The sequence below is a fragment of the Phyllobates terribilis genome, unplaced genomic scaffold (genome assembly GCF_046119375.1).
Source record: "Phyllobates terribilis strain yellow unplaced genomic scaffold, ASM4611937v1 Scaffold_277__1_contigs__length_2500907, whole genome shotgun sequence".
Lineage (NCBI taxonomy): Eukaryota > Metazoa > Chordata > Amphibia > Anura > Dendrobatidae > Phyllobates > Phyllobates terribilis.
The window spans coordinates 788,058-810,269 of record NW_027363037.1 but is presented as its reverse complement, the minus strand read 5'-3'; the positions used below and the strand labels follow the sequence as shown (position 1 = coordinate 810,269).

General features: G+C 48.7%; 8 non-coding genes and 1 pseudogene across 8 annotated transcripts; all 9 read left to right on the top strand.

Annotated features, from left to right (window-relative positions):
- Nucleotides 1-389: 389 nt before the first annotated feature.
- On the top strand, nt 390-580 carry LOC141219577 (U2 spliceosomal RNA). Its single transcript, XR_012288036.1, has one exon. It is a non-coding gene; the product is annotated as a U2 spliceosomal RNA (small nuclear RNA).
- Nucleotides 581-1,695: 1,115 nt separating this feature from the next.
- LOC141219982 (U2 spliceosomal RNA) lies at nt 1,696-1,886 on the top strand. The gene has a single exon (XR_012288357.1). It is a non-coding gene; the product is annotated as a U2 spliceosomal RNA (small nuclear RNA).
- A 1,109-nt stretch (nt 1,887-2,995) lies between these two features.
- Nucleotides 2,996-3,087, top strand: LOC141219756 (U2 spliceosomal RNA; annotated as a pseudogene).
- A 788-nt stretch (nt 3,088-3,875) lies between these two features.
- Nucleotides 3,876-4,060, top strand: LOC141219670 (U2 spliceosomal RNA). Its single transcript, XR_012288115.1, has one exon. It is a non-coding gene; the product is annotated as a U2 spliceosomal RNA (small nuclear RNA).
- A 1,115-nt stretch (nt 4,061-5,175) lies between these two features.
- Nucleotides 5,176-5,366, top strand: LOC141220231 (U2 spliceosomal RNA). The gene has a single exon (XR_012288600.1). It is a non-coding gene; the product is annotated as a U2 spliceosomal RNA (small nuclear RNA).
- A 1,115-nt stretch (nt 5,367-6,481) lies between these two features.
- Nucleotides 6,482-6,672, top strand: LOC141219981 (U2 spliceosomal RNA). Its single transcript, XR_012288356.1, has one exon. It is a non-coding gene; the product is annotated as a U2 spliceosomal RNA (small nuclear RNA).
- A 1,115-nt stretch (nt 6,673-7,787) lies between these two features.
- Nucleotides 7,788-7,978, top strand: LOC141219980 (U2 spliceosomal RNA). The gene has a single exon (XR_012288355.1). It is a non-coding gene; the product is annotated as a U2 spliceosomal RNA (small nuclear RNA).
- Nucleotides 7,979-9,093: 1,115 nt separating this feature from the next.
- Nucleotides 9,094-9,284, top strand: LOC141219979 (U2 spliceosomal RNA). Its single transcript, XR_012288354.1, has one exon. It is a non-coding gene; the product is annotated as a U2 spliceosomal RNA (small nuclear RNA).
- Nucleotides 9,285-10,399: 1,115 nt separating this feature from the next.
- On the top strand, nt 10,400-10,590 carry LOC141219977 (U2 spliceosomal RNA). Its single transcript, XR_012288352.1, has one exon. It is a non-coding gene; the product is annotated as a U2 spliceosomal RNA (small nuclear RNA).
- The last annotated feature ends 11,622 nt before the right edge of the window (nt 10,591-22,212 follow it).

Here is a 22,212-nt window from a genome sequence, read left to right as displayed (position 1 = left end):
TATACCTGTGCACAGCAGCAGCCACCTTCAGTCTGCTGCTGGACAGCCAGCAGCAGCAGCAGCAGGAGAGGTATGTAATCAGGAGCCCTCCTGCTAAGGGTAGACAGCTGCTCGTTCCACCCCACCCCCCGCCTTAATTGGTTCTCCTCCCTTCCAACGGTGTTGAGGCGGGTGGGAACAGCAGGGGGTGAAGGTGCTGTGTTTAAAGAGGTGGAGTTATGCAGATCTAAAACGCGTGGATTGCAGCAGCAGCAAGCCGAAAAGTGCAGGCATGTAAGGGATCTAGAGGTTGACAACATGTCTTCTTAACGGGAGTCCAGGAGCTCATCTCCACAAATGGACTTTTTAGGATCCTTGGGTGGCTCCGTAGTTTGAAACCAATTCTGGTTATCGCTTCTCGACCTTTTGGCTAAGATCAAGTGTAGTATCTGTTCTTATCAGTTTAATATCTGATACGTCCCCTATCTGGGGACCATATATTAAATGGATTTTTAGAACAGGGAGATGGAAAAAGAGCTTGCTCTGTCCACTCCACGCATTGACCTGGTATTGCAGTATCTCCAGGACCGGTGCACCCCTTCTTTAATGCAGTTTCTAAAATCAGAAAGAATTGAATTCAATGTTTTTTGTTCATTTTGCTTGTTTGTCGGATTTTGGGATGGACTCTTTGGCTCTGCTTTTCTTCTCCTCATTGGATTTTTCATGTTCAAAGTTGCAGAAGCCAGATTACAAGCTCATTTTGGTTCAACTTCAGCAACTGTGCATTGCATTGCCATGTAATGTGATGCAATGCTATCTTTCTAGCTCTCCCTTTTTACTTCCTTTTGGATAAACAGACATATTAGGCAAGCATTTTGGAGCTTTCACCTAAATAACTACAGGTGGTGAGATAAGCTGCACAATATAATTGACCTTTCAGTATATTGTTGCACACACACCATCTATTTAGCAAATGCCCTTGTTATCAACAGCAGCCTTTTAAACTCACCTGAGCTAACAGGTATGTGCGCTGGTTACTCTGCTGCGCTTAAAATTTCTTTTTTGGTTTGCTACAATGCCTTTTCTGAAACGTTGTCTCCTTCTGCTGGAACACTGACTTCTTTCAATTAATGCCTGCAGACTATAAAAGAGAACCCAACCCAAAAAGTTTGGTTGATTAGTCTGTGGCATTCTGTTAAACTGTTGCTTATGGCGGTCTCTGTGAGCTTCTCAGTGACATTCAGCCAGCCAGGTATCCTGCCTGCAGTAGATGGAATGTGGCAATGGAACGCTGGCTGCGCGTGTCATAATAGGCTCTGAGCCTTTATATACCTGTGCACAGCAGCAGCCACCTTCAGTCTGCTGCTGGACAGCCAGCAGCAGCAGCAGCAGGAGAGGTATGTAATCAGGAGCCCTCCTGCTAAGGGTAGACAGCTGCTCGTTCCACCCCACCCCCCGCCTTAATTGGTTCTCCTCCCTTCCAACGGTGTTGAGGCGGGTGGGAACAGCAGGGGGTGAAGGTGCTGTGTTTAAAGAGGTGGAGTTATGCAGATCTAAAACGCGTGGATTGCAGCAGCAGCAAGCCGAAAAGTGCAGGCATGTAAGGGATCTAGAGGTTGACAACATGTCTTCTTAACGGGAGTCCAGGAGCTCATCTCCACAAATGGACTTTTTAGGATCCTTGGGTGGCTCCGTAGTTTGAAACCAATTCTGGTTATCGCTTCTCGGCCTTTTGGCTAAGATCAAGTGTAGTATCTGTTCTTATCAGTTTAATATCTGATACGTCCCCTATCTGGGGACCATATATTAAATGGATTTTTAGAACAGGGAGATGGAAAAAGAGCTTGCTCTGTCCACTCCACGCATTGACCTGGTATTGCAGTATCTCCAGGACCGGTGCACCCCTTCTTTAATGCAGTTTCTAAAATCAGAAAGAATTGAATTCAATGTTTTTTGTTCATTTTGCTTGTTTGTCGGATTTTGGGATGGACTCTTTGGCTCTGCTTTTCTTCTCCTCATTGGATTTTTCATGTTCAAAGTTGCAGAAGCCAGATTACAAGCTCATTTTGGTTCAACTTCAGCAACTGTGCATTGCATTGCCATGTAATGTGATGCAATGCTATCTTTCTAGCTCTCCCTTTTTACTTCCTTTTGGATAAACAGACATATTAGGCAAGCATTTTGGAGCTTTCACCTAAATAACTACAGGTGGTGAGATAAGCTGCACAATATAATTGACCTTTCAGTATATTGTTGCACACACACCATCTATTTAGCAAATGCCCTTGTTATCAACAGCAGCCTTTTAAACTCACCTGAGCTAACAGGTATGTGCGCTGGTTACTCTGCTGCGCTTAAAATTTCTTTTTTGGTTTGCTACAATGCCTTTTCTGAAACGTTGTCTCCTTCTGCTGGAACACTGACTTCTTTCATTTAATGCCTGCAGACTATAAAAGAGAACCCAACCCAAAAAGTTTGGTTGATTAGTCTGTGGCATTCTGTTAAACTGTTGCTTATGGCGGTCTCTGTGAGCTTCTCAGCGACATTCAGCCAGCCAGGTATCCTGCCTGCAGTAGATGGAATGTGGCAATGGAACGCTGGCTGCGCGTGTCATAATAGGCTCTGAGCCTTTATATACCTGTGCACAGCAGCAGCCACCTTCAGTCTGCTGCTGGACAGCCAGCAGCAGCAGGAGAGGTATGTAATCAGGAGCCCTCCTGCTAAGGGTAGACAGCTGCTCGTTCCACCCCACCCCCCGCCTTAATTGGTTCTCCTCCCTTCCAACGGTGTTGAGGCGGGTGGGAACAGCAGGGGGTGAAGGTGCTGTGTTTAAAGAGGTGGAGTTATGCAGATCTAAAACGCGTGGATTGCAGCAGCAGCAAGCCGAAAAGTGCAGGCATGTAAGGGATCTAGAGGTTGACAACATGTCTTCTTAACGGGAGTCCAGGAGCTCATCTCCACAAATGGACTTTTTAGGATCCTTGGGTGGCTCCGTAGTTTGAAACCAATTCTGGTTATCGCTTCTCGGCCTTTTGGCTAAGATCAAGTGTAGTATCTTTCGAAAAGGCGGTTTTGGATGTTGGCCGCCCTAGTAGATTGATACATTATGCACACTGGGGTTTAGGCGCTTGTTAGTACGCCAGGTGGCTAATATAGTCATCTGGTGGAAAGCATGGCCCCCCAGGATCGACGCCATTGGGCCGGGGAAGATCGAAAGCCCGAAGTGTGAAGTGCCCCAGGAGTGGTGACCCTGGGGTGCCTTAACTCACTGGGATTGGGAACCCCACTTGAGTTTATGGCACATTTGCACAAGCACTTCAAATTTTCTTTCTTCGCACACACCCTTATTCCGTGCCTTCTGGCCTTAGGATGGGGAATTTTTCAATTCCCGGTCGAAGGTCCGGGCAGTATTATACTGTGAAACCTTCACTATTTATTTAATTTCTTTGTCACTGTGTGTCCACTTATTCACGTGTGTCACGTCCTACTAGGATTTTGTCGGGATGCGGTTCCCTTACGGGTTCCTGTCTTGGCAGGTCTAGGGGGGGAGTGTGTGGCCATCAGGTTCCGCTCCCCCCTGAACCCCCCTGGCTCTCCTCTTTCGGGAGGAGAGCGTTGTTGGCTCCCCTCTTCCGGGAGGGGAGCACAGTCTTTGGCTCCCAGTGCCTTGCTCGGGTGAGAACTCGGGCAGGTGCTGGGGTAAGATTGGGTCGCCTCTGGCTTCGGCTGGAGGTGGCTTTTTGTCCCTGTTCCTCGCTGTGGCCTTTTGGCTCGGAGGGACGGGGAATGGTTTGGGGGACCCTTCTCCTTTTGGAGAGGGTTTCAAGAAGACCAGCATCCTAGTGCACTTTTTTTGTGGCACTTGTCACTTTTTTAAGCGCACTCGGGTTTTGAACACGAATTCGGGCTTTCGAGAAAAAAAAAAAAATCTGTTCTTATCAGTTTAATATCTGATACGTCCCCTATCTGGGGACCATATATTAAATGGATTTTTAGAACAGGGAGATGGAAAAAGAGCTTGCTCTGTCCACTCCACGCATTGACCTGGTATTGCAGTATCTCCAGGACCGGTGCACCCCTTCTTTAATGCAGTTTCTAAAATCAGAAAGAATTGAATTCAATGTTTTTTGTTCATTTTGCTTGTTTGTCGGATTTGGGGATGGACTCTTTGGCTTTGCTTTTCTTCTCCTCATTGGATTTTTCATGTTCAAAGTTGCAGAAGCCAGATTACAAGCTCATTTTGGTTCAACTTCAGCAACTGTGCATTGCATTGCCATGTAATGTGATGCAATGCTATCTTTCTAGCTCTCCCTTTTTACTTCCTTTTGGATAAACAGACATATTAGGCAAGCATTTTGGAGCTTTCACCTAAATAACTACAGGTGGTGAGATAAGCTGCACAATATAATTGACCTTTCAGTATATTGTTGCACACACACCATCTATTTAGCAAATGCCCTTGTTATCAACAGCAGCCTTTTAAACTCACCTGAGCTAACAGGTATGTGCGCTGGTTACTCTGCTGCGCTTAAAATTTCTTTTTTGGTTTGCTACAATGCCTTTTCTGAAACGTTGTCTCCTTCTGCTGGAACACTGACTTCTTTCATTTAATGCCTGCAGACTATAAAAGAGAACCCAACCCAAAAAGTTTGGTTGATTAGTCTGTGTCATTCTGTTAAACTGTTGCTTATGGCGGTCTCTGTGAGCTTCTCAGCGACATTCAGCCAGCCAGGTATCCTGCCTGCAGTAGATGGAATGTGGCAATGGAACGCTGGCTGCGCGTGTCATAATAGGCTCTGAGCCTTTATATACCTGTGCACAGCAGCAGCCACCTTCAGTCTGCTGCTGGACAGCCAGCAGCAGCAGCAGCAGGAGAGGTATGTAATCAGGAGCCCTCCTGCTAAGGGTAGACAGCTGCTCGTTCCACCCCACCCCCCGCCTTAATTGGTTCTCCTCCCTTCCAACGGTGTTGAGGCGGGTGGGAACAGCAGGGGGTGAAGGTGCTGTGTTTAAAGAGGTGGAGTTATGCAGATCTAAAACGCGTGGATTGCAGCAGCAGCAAGCCGAAAAGTGCAGGCATGTAAGGGATCTAGAGGTTGACAACATGTCTTCTTAACGGGAGTCCAGGAGCTCATCTCCACAAATGGACTTTTTAGGATCCTTGGGTGGCTCCGTAGTTTGAAACCAATTCTGGTTATCGCTTCTCGGCCTTTTGGCTAAGATCAAGTGTAGTATCTGTTCTTATCAGTTTAATATCTGATACGTCCCCTATCTGGGGACCATATATTAAATGGATTTTTAGAACAGGGAGATGGAAAAAGAGCTTGCTCTGTCCACTCCACGCATGGACCTGGTATTGCAGTATCTCCAGGACCGGTGCACCCCTTCTTTAATGCAGTTTCTAAAATCAGAAAGAATTGAATTCAATGTTTTTTGTTCATTTTGCTTGTTTGTCGGATTTGGGGATGGACTCTTTGGCTTTGCTTTTCTTCTCCTCATTGGATTTTTCATGTTCAAAGTTGCAGAAGCCAGATTACAAGCTCATTTTGGTTCAACTTCAGCAACTGTGCATTGCATTGCCATGTAATGTGATGCAATGCTATCTTTCTAGCTCTCCCTTTTTACTTCCTTTTGGATAAACAGACATATTAGGCAAGCATTTTGGAGCTTTCACCTAAATAACTACAGGTGGTGAGATAAGCTGCACAATATAATTGACCTTTCAGTATATTGTTGCACACACACCATCTATTTAGCAAATGCCCTTGTTATCAACAGCAGCCTTTTAAACTCACCTGAGCTAACAGGTATGTGCGCTGGTTACTCTGCTGCGCTTAAAATTTCTTTTTTGGTTTGCTACAATGCCTTTTCTGAAACGTTGTCTCCTTCTGCTGGAACACTGACTTCTTTCATTTAATGCCTGCAGACTATAAAAGAGAACCCAACCCAAAAAGTTTGGTTGATTAGTCTGTGGCATTCTGTTAAACTGTTGCTTATGGCGGTCTCTGTGAGCTTCTCAGCGACATTCAGCCAGCCAGGTATCCTGCCTGCAGTAGATGGAATGTGGCAATGGAACGCTGGCTGCGCGTGTCATAATAGGCTCTGAGCCTTTATATACCTGTGCACAGCAGCAGCCACCTTCAGTCTGCTGCTGGACAGCCAGCAGCAGCAGCAGCAGGAGAGGTATGTAATCAGGAGCCCTCCTGCTAAGGGTAGACAGCTGCTCGTTCCACCCCACCCCCCGCCTTAATTGGTTCTCCTCCCTTCCAACGGTGTTGAGGCGGGTGGGAACAGCAGGGGGTGAAGGTGCTGTGTTTAAAGAGGTGGAGTTATGCAGATCTAAAACGCGTGGATTGCAGCAGCAGCAAGCCAAAAAGTGCAGGCATGTAAGGGATCTAGAGGTTGACAACATGTCTTCTTAACGGGAGTCCAGGAGCTCATCTCCACAAATGGACTTTTCAGGATCCTTGGGTGGCTCCGTAGTTTGAAACCAATTCTGGTTATCGCTTCTCGGCCTTTTGGCTAAGATCAAGTGTAGTATCTGTTCTTATCAGTTTAATATCTGATACGTCCCCTATCTGGGGACCATATATTAAATGGATTTTTAGAACAGGGAGATGGAAAAAGAGCTTGCTCTGTCCACTCCACGCATTGACCTGGTATTGCAGTATCTCCAGGACCGGTGCACCCCTTCTTTAATGCAGTTTCTAAAATCAGAAAGAATTGAATTCAATGTTTTTTGTTCATTTTGCTTGTTTGTCGGATTTGGGGATGGACTCTTTGGCTTTGCTTTTCTTCTCCTCATTGGATTTTTCATGTTCAAAGTTGCAGAAGCCAGATTACAAGCTCATTTTGGTTCAACTTCAGCAACTGTGCATTGCATTGCCATGTAATGTGATGCAATGGTATCTTTCTAGCTCTCCCTTTTTACTTCCTTTTGGATAAACAGACATATTAGGCAAGCATTTTGGAGCTTTCACCTAAATAACTACAGGTGGTGAGATAAGCTGCACAATATAATTGACCTTTCAGTATATTGTTGCACACACACCATCTATTTAGCAAATGCCCTTGTTATCAACAGCAGCCTTTTAAACTCACCTGAGCTAACAGGTATGTGCGCTGGTTACTCTGCTGCGCTTAAAATTTCTTTTTTGGTTTGCTACAATGCCTTTTCTGAAACGTTGTCTCCTTCTGCTGGAACACTGACTTCTTTCATTTAATGCCTGCAGACTATAAAAGAGAACCCAACCCAAAAAGTTTGGTTGATTAGTCTGTGTCATTCTGTTAAACTGTTGCTTATGGCGGTCTCTGTGAGCTTCTCAGCGACATTCAGCCAGCCAGGTATCCTGCCTGCAGTAGATGGAATGTGGCAATGGAACGCTGGCTGCGCGTGTCATAATAGGCTCTGAGCCTTTATATACCTGTGCACAGCAGCAGCCACCTTCAGTCTGCTGCTGGACAGCCAGCAGCAGCAGCAGCAGGAGAGGTATGTAATCAGGAGCCCTCCTGCTAAGGGTAGACAGCTGCTCGTTCCACCCCACCCCCCGCCTTAATTGGTTCTCCTCCCTTCCAACGGTGTTGAGGCGGGTGGGAACAGCAGGGGGTGAAGGTGCTGTGTTTAAAGAGGTGGAGTTATGCAGATCTAAAACGCGTGGATTGCAGCAGCAGCAAGCCGAAAAGTGCAGGCATGTAAGGGATCTAGAGGTTGACAACATGTCTTCTTAACGGGAGTCCAGGAGCTCATCTCCACAAATGGACTTTTCAGGATCCTTGGGTGGCTCCGTAGTTTGAAACCAATTCTGGTTATCGCTTCTCGGCCTTTTGGCTAAGATCAAGTGTAGTATCTGTTCTTATCAGTTTAATATCTGATACGTCCCCTATCTGGGGACCATATATTAAATGGATTTTTAGAACAGGGAGATGGAAAAAGAGCTTGCTCTGTCCACTCCACGCATTGACCTGGTATTGCAGTATCTCCAGGACCGGTGCACCCCTTCTTTAATGCAGTTTCTAAAATCAGAAAGAATTGAATTCAATGTTTTTTGTTCATTTTGCTTGTTTGTCGGATTTGGGGATGGACTCTTTGGCTTTGCTTTTCTTCTCCTCATTGGATTTTTCATGTTCAAAGTTGCAGAAGCCAGATTACAAGCTCATTTTGGTTCAACTTCAGCAACTGTGCATTGCATTGCCATGTAATGTGATGCAATGCTATCTTTCTAGCTCTCCCTTTTTACTTCCTTTTGGATAAACAGACATATTAGGCAAGCATTTTGGAGCTTTCACCTAAATAACTACAGGTGGTGAGATAAGCTGCACAATATAATTGACCTTTCAGTATATTGTTGCACACACACCATCTATTTAGCAAATGCCCTTGTTATCAACAGCAGCCTTTTAAACTCACCTGAGCTAACAGGTATGTGCGCTGGTTACTCTGCTGCGCTTAAAATTTCTTTTTTGGTTTGCTACAATGCCTTTTCTGAAACGTTGTCTCCTTCTGCTGGAACACTGACTTCTTTCATTTAATGCCTGCAGACTATAAAAGAGAACCCAACCCAAAAAGTTTGGTTGATTAGTCTGTGGCATTCTGTTAAACTGTTGCTTATGGCGGTCTCTGTGAGCTTCTCAGCGACATTCAGCCAGCCAGGTATCCTGCCTGCAGTAGATGGAATGTGGCAATGGAACGCTGGCTGCGCGTGTCATAATAGGCTCTGAGCCTTTATATACCTGTGCACAGCAGCAGCCACCTTCAGTCTGCTGCTGGACAGCCAGCAGCAGCAGCAGCAGGAGAGGTATGTAATCAGGAGCCCTCCTGCTAAGGGTAGACAGCTGCTCGTTCCACCCCACCCCCCGCCTTAATTGGTTCTCCTCCCTTCCAACGGTGTTGAGGCGGGTGGGAACAGCAGGGGGTGAAGGTGCTGTGTTTAAAGAGGTGGAGTTATGCAGATCTAAAACGCGTGGATTGCAGCAGCAGCAAGCCGAAAAGTGCAGGCATGTAAGGGATCTAGAGGTTGACAACATGTCTTCTTAACGGGAGTCCAGGAGCTCATCTCCACAAATGGACTTTTCAGGATCCTTGGGTGGCTCCGTAGTTTGAAACCAATTCTGGTTATCGCTTCTCGGCCTTTTGGCTAAGATCAAGTGTAGTATCTGTTCTTATCAGTTTAATATCTGATACGTCCCCTATCTGGGGACCATATATTAAATGGATTTTTAGAACAGGGAGATGGAAAAAGAGCTTGCTCTGTCCACTCCACGCATTGACCTGGTATTGCAGTATCTCCAGGACCGGTGCACCCCTTCTTTAATGCAGTTTCTAAAATCAGAAAGAATTGAATTCAATGTTTTTTGTTCATTTTGCTTGTTTGTCGGATTTGGGGATGGACTCTTTGGCTTTGCTTTTCTTCTCCTCATTGGATTTTTCATGTTCAAAGTTGCAGAAGCCAGATTACAAGCTCATTTTGGTTCAACTTCAGCAACTGTGCATTGCATTGCCATGTAATGTGATGCAATGCTATCTTTCTAGCTCTCCCTTTTTACTTCCTTTTGGATAAACAGACATATTAGGCAAGCATTTTGGAGCTTTCACCTAAATAACTACAGGTGGTGAGATAAGCTGCACAATATAATTGACCTTTCAGTATATTGTTGCACACACACCATCTATTTAGCAAATGCCCTTGTTATCAACAGCAGCCTTTTAAACTCACCTGAGCTAACAGGTATGTGCGCTGGTTACTCTGCTGCGCTTAAAATTTCTTTTTTGGTTTGCTACAATGCCTTTTCTGAAACGTTGTCTCCTTCTGCTGGAACACTGACTTCTTTCATTTAATGCCTGCAGACTATAAAAGAGAACCCAACCCAAAAAGTTTGGTTGATTAGTCTGTGGCATTCTGTTAAACTGTTGCTTATGGCGGTCTCTGTGAGCTTCTCAGCGACATTCAGCCAGCCAGGTATCCTGCCTGCAGTAGATGGAATGTGGCAATGGAACGCTGGCTGCGCGTGTCATAATAGGCTCTGAGCCTTTATATACCTGTGCACAGCAGCAGCCACCTTCAGTCTGCTGCTGGACAGCCAGCAGCAGCAGCAGCAGGAGAGGTATGTAATCAGGAGCCCTCCTGCTAAGGGTAGACAGCTGCTCGTTCCACCCCACCCCCCGCCTTAATTGGTTCTCCTCCCTTCCAACGGTGTTGAGGCGGGTGGGAACAGCAGGGGGTGAAGGTGCTGTGTTTAAAGAGGTGGAGTTATGCAGATCTAAAACGCGTGGATTGCAGCAGCAGCAAGCCGAAAAGTGCAGGCATGTAAGGGATCTAGAGGTTGACAACATGTCTTCTTAACGGGAGTCCAGGAGCTCATCTCCACAAATGGACTTTTCAGGATCCTTGGGTGGCTCCGTAGTTTGAAACCAATTCTGGTTATCGCTTCTCGGCCTTTTGGCTAAGATCAAGTGTAGTATCTGTTCTTATCAGTTTAATATCTGATACGTCCCCTATCTGGGGACCATATATTAAATGGATTTTTAGAACAGGGAGATGGAAAAAGAGCTTGCTCTGTCCACTCCACGCATTGACCTGGTATTGCAGTATCTCCAGGACCGGTGCACCCCTTCTTTAATGCAGTTTCTAAAATCAGAAAGAATTGAATTCAATGTTTTTTGTTCATTTTGCTTGTTTGTCGGATTTTGGGATGGACTCTTTGGCTTTGCTTTTCTTCTCCTCATTGGATTTTTCATGTTCAAAGTTGCAGAAGCCAGATTACAAGCTCATTTTGGTTCAACTTCAGCAACTGTGCATTGCATTGCCATGTAATGTGATGCAATGCTATCTTTCTAGCTCTCCCTTTTTACTTCCTTTTGGATAAACAGACATATTAGGCAAGCATTTTGGAGCTTTCACCTAAATAACTACAGGTGGTGAGATAAGCTGCACAATATAATTGACCTTTCAGTATATTGTTGCACACACACCATCTATTTAGCAAATGCCCTTGTTATCAACAGCAGCCTTTTAAACTCACCTGAGCTAACAGGTATGTGCGCTGGTTACTCTGCTGCGCTTAAAATTTCTTTTTTGGTTTGCTACAATGCCTTTTCTGAAACGTTGTCTCCTTCTGCTGGAACACTGACTTCTTTCATTTAATGCCTGCAGACTATAAAAGAGAACCCAACCCAAAAAGTTTGGTTGATTAGTCTGTGGCATTCTGTTAAACTGTTGCTTATGGCGGTCTCTGTGAGCTTCTCAGCGACATTCAGCCAGCCAGGTATCCTGCCTGCAGTAGATGGAATGTGGCAATGGAACGCTGGCTGCGCGTGTCATAATAGGCTCTGAGCCTTTATATACCTGTGCACAGCAGCAGCCACCTTCAGTCTGCTGCTGGACAGCCAGCAGCAGCAGCAGCAGGAGAGGTATGTAATCAGGAGCCCTCCTGCTAAGGGTAGACAGCTGCTCGTTCCACCCCACCCCCCGCCTTAATTGGTTCTCCTCCCTTCCAACGGTGTTGAGGCGGGTGGGAACAGCAGGGGGTGAAGGTGCTGTGTTTAAAGAGGTGGAGTTATGCAGATCTAAAACGCGTGGATTGCAGCAGCAGCAAGCCGAAAAGTGCAGGCATGTAAGGGATCTAGAGGTTGACAACATGTCTTCTTAACGGGAGTCCAGGAGCTCATCTCCACAAATGGACTTTTCAGGATCCTTGGGTGGCTCCGTAGTTTGAAACCAATTCTGGTTATCGCTTCTCGGCCTTTTGGCTAAGACCAAGTGTCTTGTCTGGGGTCCTTGAGTGTTTTCCCTTGGCCTTCCGGCATCGCCATCTTGATGGCTTAAGCCGGTTGCTGCTTTAGGGGGAGAACGAGGAGGAACGAGAGAGTGATCATAATGGGCGTGAAGATACGCTATGCTGGGACCGATGACAATCGGGTTCGCAATGCATTCCGCATTGAAGTTGATGCTGCTGTCAGAGAGCGTTTCAATCTGTCGTATATGGTGCACGAGGTGATCTTCAAAATCCTGGAAGTGACAAGAGAAAACATCGTCTGCCTGCAGGAATCCCGGAAAGAAGGACGGTATGTCTTGGTGCTACAATCTATGGCGGCTTGCCGGAACCTGTATAAGAAGTTGAGGGAGCAGGAGAAGAATCCAACCTTGCATGGTTTGACTTTTACAGTCTTGTACTCCAAAGGTGATGTTCCCCTAGTCATATTTATGTATAATCCCTTTGTGCACGAACATGACATTGCGACTTTTCTTAAGAGGCATTGTGACTTTGTGAGCAACAGTCACAAAATCATGAACGAGGAGAACTTATGGACTGGCAAATACAGATATTTTGTCAGATTTGGGGAAAGTTCTTCGGAGCCTGGAGGTGTTCATTACCCTCCCCAAAGTTTCTCTATCGGGAGAGATAGGGGTATTCTCTTCTTTCCTGAGGCCCCAGTTTGTTGCAGGAAATGTAAGAAGTACGGACACTTACAAGAGGTTTGTACTGCTGTGCCTGTTTGCTCCAAGTGCAACCAAAGTGGGCATGTTGCTAAGGACTGTACCAATCCAATTGTTTGCAATGCTTGTGGTATGGAGGGGCATGCCTTTAAGGATTGTACTCGTCGTGCGAACGAGGGCAAGGCAAGGGCATACTCTGAGGTGGTCTCGAACTCTCCGAGGCCTAAGAGTGTGGCACCTGAGGCCGCAGTTTCTTCCAGGGTGAAGGTAGTGGAACAGCGTGTGGAGACTGCTCCAGTGAGGGCGTCTGCTGACCTACTGGTGGAGCCCGGGAGAGTGGAAGAGGTTCTGGCAGCTGAGATGGACATTTCTTCCTATCAGGGGGGTTTCATTGACTCCTTTTGTGAAGAACGTGAGGGAGCCTTGGAAATCCCAGGGGACCCGGCTCTCAGTTGGAGCAGTGAAAGTATGGATGAAGAGGGAGCTGGAGGTCAAGGAGACTTCACTGAGACTGGGGTGAGGTCTTCTGAGGAACCGGACCGCGCTAAGAATAAAAGGGCCCGGTTGTCTGAACCATCAAGTAGCCAATGCGTGGCAAGTCCGGTGAGTGAGCTGGATTACCCAGTGGTTTCTCTTTCTCCTGCGTCAACGGCTTACCTGGAGGAGAATTTGGAGTCCACTATCTTTCAGCTAAGTGGGAGTTCGCCGGATGACAAAGGATAAGGAAGGCATGTTTTTTTGCTGAGACTGGTGTTTCTGGTTTTTGAGCCAAAGAATGGTCTCTAAACCAAATTGGGACATTGCGTCCCTTAATGTAAGACTTTTAAAGTCTAGAGTTAGAAGATCTGTGATTCTGGACTTCTTACATAACCATTCTTTTGATATTATGTGTCTACAGGAGTGTGGTATAGAAGAACCCCTGGAAGACGCTGATTGGCCATATGGCCAGCATATCTGGTCTGGCTCTAGTGGGAATAAAAATGATGGAGTTGGGATAGTATTAAATAATAGAAATTTTGTTTTTGAATATTATAAGGTAATAGAGGTGGGTCGTTGCATCTCTGCAGTTGTGTGTGGGAGGGGGTGGAAAGTTAAAATTATAAATATTTATGGTCCTACAAAAAAAGAAGACAGGTTAAGTTTATTAGATAAATTATGTTTAGAATTACCTGGTAGGATCCCTGTGATAGTAACAGGTGATTTTAACTGTGTAACTGAGGGGAAAGTTGATGCCTCAGGAAAAAAATTGGCAAACATTATTTCTGATTTTTTCTTTTTTGATGCTGCTGAGGTTTATTTGGGGAAGCCACCACCACCAACCTATAAAGCTGACAGGGGTGGGATAACATCTAGGATTGATAGGATGTTTTTTTCTAAAAATATAATATGTGATGGTTTTTCTCAATTTTCAGTTCCTTTTTCGGACCATGTGTGCCTGAAAGGTGGTTTTAGAGGGGATTTAAGGCGGGTGCATGGGAGAGGTGTGTGGAAATTGAATGTGAGTTTGCTTGAGGATGAGAGAATTGTGAATGATTTTAAGAAAAAATATAGTTGGTGTAAATCTCAAAAGAGTAAGTTTGAAAGTGTATTGGTGTGGTGGGATTGGATGAAGTATGAAGTGCAAAAGTTTTTTCGTCGATGGGGCTATAAAAAGGCTGCCATGGTTAGGAGTCAATATAAAGATTTAATGATGAGGGTGGAATGGCTAGAGAAAATGAGGATGTGTGGTGTGGATGTGGATGATTTGTTAAGAAGTGCGAGAGAGGATTTGAAGAGGACTTTGGAGAGGAAGGGAAGGGAAATAATTTTTAGGTCAAAGGTGGTCCATCTTGATAAAGATGAAAAGTGTTCAAGATATTTCTTTAAAAAAATAAATGGTAAGAAGGAGGGTATGGAGGAGATTTTTGATGTGGATGGTGTTTGTGTGAGTGGGGAGGATGTAATGAAGGAAGTGCTCACGTTTTATGCTGAGTTGTTTGGCAGGAAGTGGGTGGATGAGAGTTTGAAAGAAGAAGTGCTTAAGACTTTGGATTGTAAGGTGGATAAGGATGGATGTTCTGGTCTATGTGAGGCAGTGATTGAGGAGGAAGTTAAGAAAGCGGTGTTTGGTGCAAGGAAAAATGTGACGCCTGGGAAGGATGGTTTGCCTGTGGAGCTATATGTTATGATGTGGGAAGTGATGGGTATGGATTTAGTGGAAGTGTGTCCGTTTATGTGGGAGAATGGGATGCTTGCGGGTTCAATGAAGGAGGGAGTGGTGGTCTTAATCCATAAGAAAGGGGATAAAAGGTGTTTGAGTAATTGGAGGCCAATTACGCTTCTGAACGCCGATTACAAGGTATTCAGTAAAATTTTGGCGTGTCGGATGCGTGTGGTTGTGACGCGCCCCTGGGCCTGTGTCGCGCTGCGTTGCGCACGCGGGAGCCTACCCGGAGCCGGATCAGTGGAGGGTTGTAGTCTCGTGGCGGTGACCCGGTCTGTGCCCAGGGAGTCAAACTAGACGGCAGTCTATTAGTAGTAAATAGTTGATGACTACGCCACCCGTTGAGTGCAGCCAGGAAGCTGCTGCTGCAGGGCAGACCGCTGAGGCCGGTGGTAGGATTGTGCAGCGTGATAGTATAACCCCCAACGGGAGGGGTATGGCCTCAGGGCAGCCGACGTGGATGATGGGGGTAGCAGGAACCACTCAGAGACGGTACGGTGTAGTTCAGGGTCTTTACTGGTAACAACAACAGACCCTCCCGGAGTACTTGCTAGCAAACGGGGTCTGGTCAGTCTTTGAGCAGATGGGATCTCCCCTGGCCAGGCGTAGTTGTAGGCCTCCCAAACTGACTGTACTCTTCTGGCTACCTTGCTAGAAGCTGATGTAAGTAGCCCACGTCCCTGAGTGTACCGTGTGGTGCTCACCCGTATGGCCGGTGACTCGGGGCCTTCTAATGGCTTCCGCTCCACGATGGCGGTGCTGGTCCCACGCGTGTGACCGTGCCTTCGGGCTTCTGGGCCAGAGGACCTGAAATCCCCTGCCTGACGGATTCTGCTGCTGGGTAGGAGTTAGTCCCCACAGCCTCGGACTCCGGGTCCGGTAAAGAATCTTCTTAGTCAGGGCGAGCTCTGCAGCTGCCAGCCCCTGACTCCTTGTAACTCTGCTGTTTCCTATGCTGCTTCTCTTCTCCACTCTCCTTGTCTGACTCTCCCTGCCTCAGCCCCGGGTTTTTACAGGGGAAGTTCTTCCCCTCCCAAGACTGGGCAGGAGGTGTGGCATGCACAGGATCCCTGACCAAAGGACCTCCCACCTGCTCTCAGACATAACATTACATTACTGTGGAAAACCAGACCCCTGGGGTGCCACATTCCCCCCTAGTGAAATTTAGTACTCCGGGACTAAACACATTTAGAAAAACATAACAAAGTATAACAATAACAATACAATAAGAAAAACACACAAGATGGTTACGGCGTGTCCGCAACCGGGTGCAGTCTTTGAAGAAAGCAAAGGTGTCCATTTCACCAACACAGGGAGACGTAACCAGGTAGGGGTCTGTCCTACCCCGAGTCCTTAACAGTCTCTAGTCCATCCTGGGTTACGCTCCAACTATATACAAGGATTCCCGGTAAATCCACCAAGGTTTCCTAAAAACAACTGGAAACACAAAATTATACACAAGCAACAATACACAGATAAACATAAATAAAACTATTTTTACACTTCAAATTCTCCAGCGTGCGGGTAACTGGCCTCTAGTGGCCCTAGTGGACCTACGGAGCTGACTGTCTGGCCCTGAACTACAGGGTGTAGGAGCTGTCAAGGGTAAACTGGGCAGCTGTCTACCGGCTCTTTGTCTCACTAGGGGTACGGCAGGCTCACTATAAGCAGAGGGTTGATTCTCCTGTTCTACTCGTGTGGAGTCTTCTGCCTCCTGGACCGGCTGTTCTTCCAGCTCTACCCGTTGCTCCGTAGGTTCTTGGGATGATGGTTGGAGGAAGGTGAGTACGGGTACCACAACTGCACCATTGACTTGAGTCCAAGACCGAGGGAAGTCCCCGAGCACGGTACTAACCATATCTTCCCTTTCCTCTACGGGTCGATGGTCTTCTTGTTCTTCTTCAGGTTTCCTCAGTTGTTCGGGACACTTCTTCAGGTGGTCCCGGGATACAATGGCTGTGGTTTCCCCTCCGTCTTTACTGATGGTACAGACCTTCGGGTTCTCGTGGCTTGAGGGCAGTACGGTGTACGGGTCCTTCTCCCACTGGTCATCCAACTTGTGGAGCCGTCTTTTCCTCTTCAAGACCTGCTCTCCGGGTACCAGGGGAACAGCGGGAGCATACTGGTTGTAAGTCTTCTCTTGTCTTTCCCTAGCCTGACAGAGACTTCGCTCCACGCTCTCTTGTACTCTCCGGTACTGCTGCTGCCTCTCTGTGTCCCAGTCTGTTTCTGGTGAAGTGTCCTCAGGTGTCAGGACTCCCAATTCCAGGTCAACAGGTAACTTACCAGGTCTCGCCCTCATTAGGTAAGCCGGGGTACAGTTGGTGGAACCTACCGGGATGTGGTTGTATAGGTCCACCAGATCGGGCAACTTCTCAGGCCACAGACTGCGTTCTTCCAGGGGCAATGTTTTTAGCAGATCCATTACCACCTGGTTCATTTTTTCACAAAGTCCATTAGTTTGCGGATGGTAGGGTGTCGTCCTTATCTTCCGGCAGCCATACAGATTGCAGAATTCCTGGAAGACCTCCGCTTCAAAGGCAGGTCCCTGGTCCGTCAGCACTTGGTCCGGGTACCCGTGTGGACGGCAGAAGTGCTGCTGGAAGGCTCTAGCTGCTGTTTGAGCCGTTAAGTCCTTGACGGGGACGACAACCAAGAACCGGGAGTAATGATCCACGATGGTTAACGCGTAGACGTAGCCACTTCTGCTTGGGGTCAGTTTTACATGATCCAAGGCTACCAGTTCCAACGGTTGCCGGGTGACGATGGACTGCAGGGGAGTCTTCTGGCTGGCCCGGTCCTTCCTTCTCAGATTGCACGGGCCACAGTCTCTGCACCACTTCTCGATGGTTCCCCTCATGCCTACCCAGTGGAACCGCTCGCGCAGCAGGAACTCCAGCTTTTTCCACCCGAAGTGTCCAGCTCCGTCGTGGTATGCCTCCATCACCATGGCTGCGTCTCTTCGTGGCACCACTACTTGCCAGAGTAGTTCATGCGTCCGGGAGTTGACCATTCTGCGGCACAACTTCCCCTTGTAAAGGAATAGTCGACTCTTCTCCGCCCATAGTTGTTTGGCTTCCTCCGGAGCGTCTGGTTCAAGGCGAGCCTCCGGCCGAGTCAGCATCTCCTTCACCAGTCGGACGGCAGGGTCGCTGTCTTGCGTTTCCGCCCAGTTGTAGTGGGGTAAGGGGTTCAACGTAGCAGCCTGCTTACCCCTTACCCGGTGGGAATACTGGATAGTCCCATGACGGTGGAACGCAGGGAGTTCAACTTCTTCCAGTCCCTCCGGATCTTCTCCTTCGTCCGGCAGGTTGGGCATCCTGGACAGGGCATCCGCGTTAGTATTGGAGCGTCCTGCCCGGTATTTGATTGTGAACTCGTAGTTGGACAGACGGGCCATCCACCTCTGCTCCAGGGCACCGAGTCTTGCCGTGTCCAGGTGTGTCAACGGGTTGTTATCCGTGTATACGGTGAACCGGGAAGAAGCGAGGTAATGCCTAAAGCGCTCGGTGACTGCCCATACCGCGGCCAGGAACTCTAGCTTAAATGAGCTGTAATTCTCGGGGTTCCTTTCGGTGGGTCGCAGTTTTCGGCTGGCATAGGAGATTACTCGTTCTCTCCCCTGCTGAATCTGGGACAGTACGGCTCCTAGCCCGATGTTACTGGCGTCGGTGTAGAGGATGAAGGGCTGGCTATAGTCCGGGTACGCCAAGATTTCATCCCCCGTGAGGGCCATCTTCAGCTGGCGGAAGGACTCTTCTTCTAGCTCTTCCCATTTGAAGGGCGGCTTCTGGTTCTTGGCCTTTCGGGACTGGCCTATCAGGAGGTCCTGCATAGGCGCTGCCTTTTTGGTGAAACCGGGAATAAACCTTCGGTAGTAGCCTACCAACCCTAGGAACTGCCGCACTTCTTTTACGCTGGAGGGGCTTGGCCATCCCTTAATTGCGGTGATCTTATCGGGGTCGGGAGCCACTCCGTCAGCGCTCACCACGTGTCCCAGGTATTGCACCTTTGGTTTCAGGAGGTGACACTTGGAGGGTTTCACCTTTAGGCCGTAACTCGCCAGAGCTTCGAACACCTCCGCCAGGTGTTTCAGGTGGTCCTCATAAGTTTTGGAGTATACGATGACATCGTCCAGGTACAACAGGACCGTCTCGAAGTTTCTGTGGCCCAGACAGCACTCCATTAATCGTTGGAAGGTTCCTGGGGCGTTGCAGAGTCCGGACGGCATGCAGGTGAACTCGCTAAGTCCCATCGGGGTGGTGAATGCGGTCTTCTCCCGGTCCGCCTCTGCTACAGGAACCTGCCAGTACCCGCTAGTGAGATCCAAGGTAGAGAAGAAGTTAGCAGATCTTAAAGCAGCCAATGACTCCTCTATCCTTGGTAAGGGGTACGCATCCTTGTGTGTGATACGGTTGATTTTCCGGTAATCTACACACATCCTCATGGTGTTGTCTTTCTTTTTGACTAAAACTAGTGGGGCTGCCCAGGGGCTACAGCTATCCCGGATTACCCCAGCCTCCTTCATGTCTCTAAGCATCCCCTTGGCGTGTTGGTAATGTGCAGGGGGTACGGGTCGATACCTCTCTTTTATGGGAGGATGATCTCCCGAGGGGATGCGGTGTTCTACCCCCTTGACTCGCCCGAAGTCTAACGGGTGTTTACTAAACACTCTCTCATACTCTTGAACCACCCGATAGACTCCTTGTTTCTGATGTGAGGGAGTGGAATCAGTACCCAAATGTAGTTGCTGACACCAGTCCTCCATGTCTTTCTTAGAGCCGTTATCTTCCTCCGGGTGAGATGGAGGCAAGGGTTCCACAGATTGTATAGAATTTTGATTAGTGGTATATAATTTGGCTAGCGTGGCATACCGGGGCAGGTACACTTCCCTCTCCCCGATATTTATTATGCGAATGGGCACCCTCCCATGGCGTACATTGACCACCCCCCGTGCTGTCAAAATGGTGGGCCTACTGTCTGAGTAAACTGGTTCTACCATTGCCTGGTAATCTCTACCTCTCAGACCAATAGCTGCCCGGCACCAAATCATCATTTCACTTTTTGGGGGCATGGCAATAGGAAAAGGGTCACACATTCTTACGCTACCAATCTCACCGCCGGAGAGTTCCACTTGTTGCCGTTGCATCAGTGCCCGGATCTCTTTCTGGAGCACCCGCTGCTCGCCGGAGCTGGCGTTCTTGGCAACCTGCTGTAAAAGGAAAATCACCTCTGCAAGACAATTTTCAATTACGTTAGTTCCTAGAGTTATTTTTGGGTGACTCTCATGTTTATCAATATCTACAATGATCAGTCCCTGTGCGGCCAGTTCGACTCTACCGATTTTGAGGGTCACCTCTTTAAATCCGATCTGTGGCACGGGCTGGCCATTGCTGGCGATGATACTCAAGTCGTCGTCAGGGTAGCGGGTAATATCCGAGTCATTCCAGTACTGCTTGAAGAGCACGTACGGGATGGTGGTGACCTGTGACCCGGTATCCAGTAGGGCACTCATGGGAATGCCATCCAGTACCACAGGCAAGACTGAACGTCCTCCCACATATCTGTCGCGCCAGTTCGATGGGCCTGGTGATCTTTTTCCTGGGGGTTGGCCCTCTACCCCAGGTTGTGCCCGTTTAAAGAACAGTACCTTTCCATATGTCCGGGTTGATTGCAGCGGCGGCAGATGGGTCGTCCGTCCTCGCTGTATCGGTCACTGGGTCTTCCTCTGGCCGGTGGGATCCTCCTTGGTCGACGCCACGGGATGTCCTCCGGTCCGGATGCCAGCTGGATCTTCCCTGGGGTGGAAACCTGTAAAGACTGCACAGTTCGGGTTAGCGCAGCAACGCTCTTAGCTAGCTCTTGGACCTGATGGTGTAGGTCTGGAGCCGGGTCATTGTCCAAAGCCTGCGCATCAGCTCCCACAGGCCCTGCCGACAAGGGCGCCGCCTCCTGGTGGTAAGTGATAGCTGGGCGCCTGTGGGTAACAACGCCACCCGGTGCTGGTTCTCGGAGCACCCGGATAGCTCTATCCTTGAACTGTGCAAAGTCCAGATGGGGATCCTGTAAGGCCATTGCCCGCAACTGGGTTCGGTGGGCATTGCAATATAAACCCTCTATAAATTGTTCAGTCAATAGCCTGTCCTCGTTTCCCACCCCATCAGGGTCGGTCTGCTTTATGGCCCTCAGGGCCTCTTGTAGGTTTAGTGCATAGTCCCTTATACTCTCATGCGCTCGCTGCTTGCACCCGTAGAATCTAAGCTTAATCTCGGCTGAGGTGCGGGTATCAAAGGTGTCCTTCAGCCGGGTTAGTATCCCTGCGACAGTCTTCCTCCCAGGTGGCCAGGATTTTACTTCCCTTTTGGCTGCCCCGGTTAGTTGGGCCACCAGGATGCTCACTTTTTGTTCTTCTGTGAGGGGGTACACCTGGAAGAGGCTATCCAGCTTTTCTCTAAAGTCATGCAGGGTATGTGACTCCCCTGAGTACTGGGGTAGCCAAGCTGCTCCCAGGATATAGGGCATGGTGAAGGGCATAACTGCAGCAGCGGTAGCGCTGGCGGGGGTTGAGGCAGTGAAGCTCTCCTCCGTATCCGACATCTTCCTCCCCCCTAGTGGACCGTGGCCTACCTTGCGATGATCCTCTTCCGTAGGCCGCGGCTCCGCAGTGGATCGTCAGGGTTGAGGACCTTCCGTCGCGCTCCTGTGACGTCGGCGTCTGCTGGGCTCCTTCCAGGACCTTACGCAACGTCCGGACGTGAGGCGGGGCTTCAGTTCTCGCGCGCTTTCGGAGTCCACGCCCCTCTTCTTCCCGCGCGGCGTCCTCAAGATGGCGTCCAATGGCGGGAAAACTCCACGGATGGCGGGAAGAAGGTCGAAGATGGCGCCGGATGGCGGGAAACCTTCGCGGATGGCGGGAAGAAGGTAGAAGATGGCGCCGGATGGCGGGAAACCTTCACCACTGGTAAGTTTGAACAGTCTTTGCTTTTCAGGCACGCAGTACCCGGTGGTTGCGGGCACGAAATCCTGCCGACTACGCCAAAGTTGACGCGCCCCTGGGCCTGTGTCGCGCTGCGTTGCGCACGCGGGAGCCTACCCGGAGCCGGATCAGTGGAGGGTTGTAGTCTCGTGGCGGTGACCCGGTCTGTGCCCAGGGAGTCAAACTAGACGGCAGTCTATTAGTAGTAAATAGTTGATGACTACGCCACCCGTTGAGTGCAGCCAGGAAGCTGCTGCTGCAGGGCAGACCGCTGAGGCCGGTGGTAGGATTGTGCAGCGTGATAGTATAACCCCCAACGGGAGGGGTATGGCCTCAGGGCAGCCGACGTGGATGATGGGGGTAGCAGGAACCACTCAGAGACGGTACGGTGTAGTTCAGGGTCTTTACTGGTAACAACAACAGACCCTCCCGGAGTACTTGCTAGCAAACGGGGCCTGGTCAGTCTTTGAGCAGATGGGATCTCCCCTGGCCAGGCGTAGTTGTAGGCCTCCCAAACTGACTGTACTCTTCTGGCTACCTTGCTAGAAGCTGATGTAAGTAGCCCACGTCCCTGAGTGTACCGTGTGGTGCTCACCCGTATGGCCGGTGACTCGGGGCCT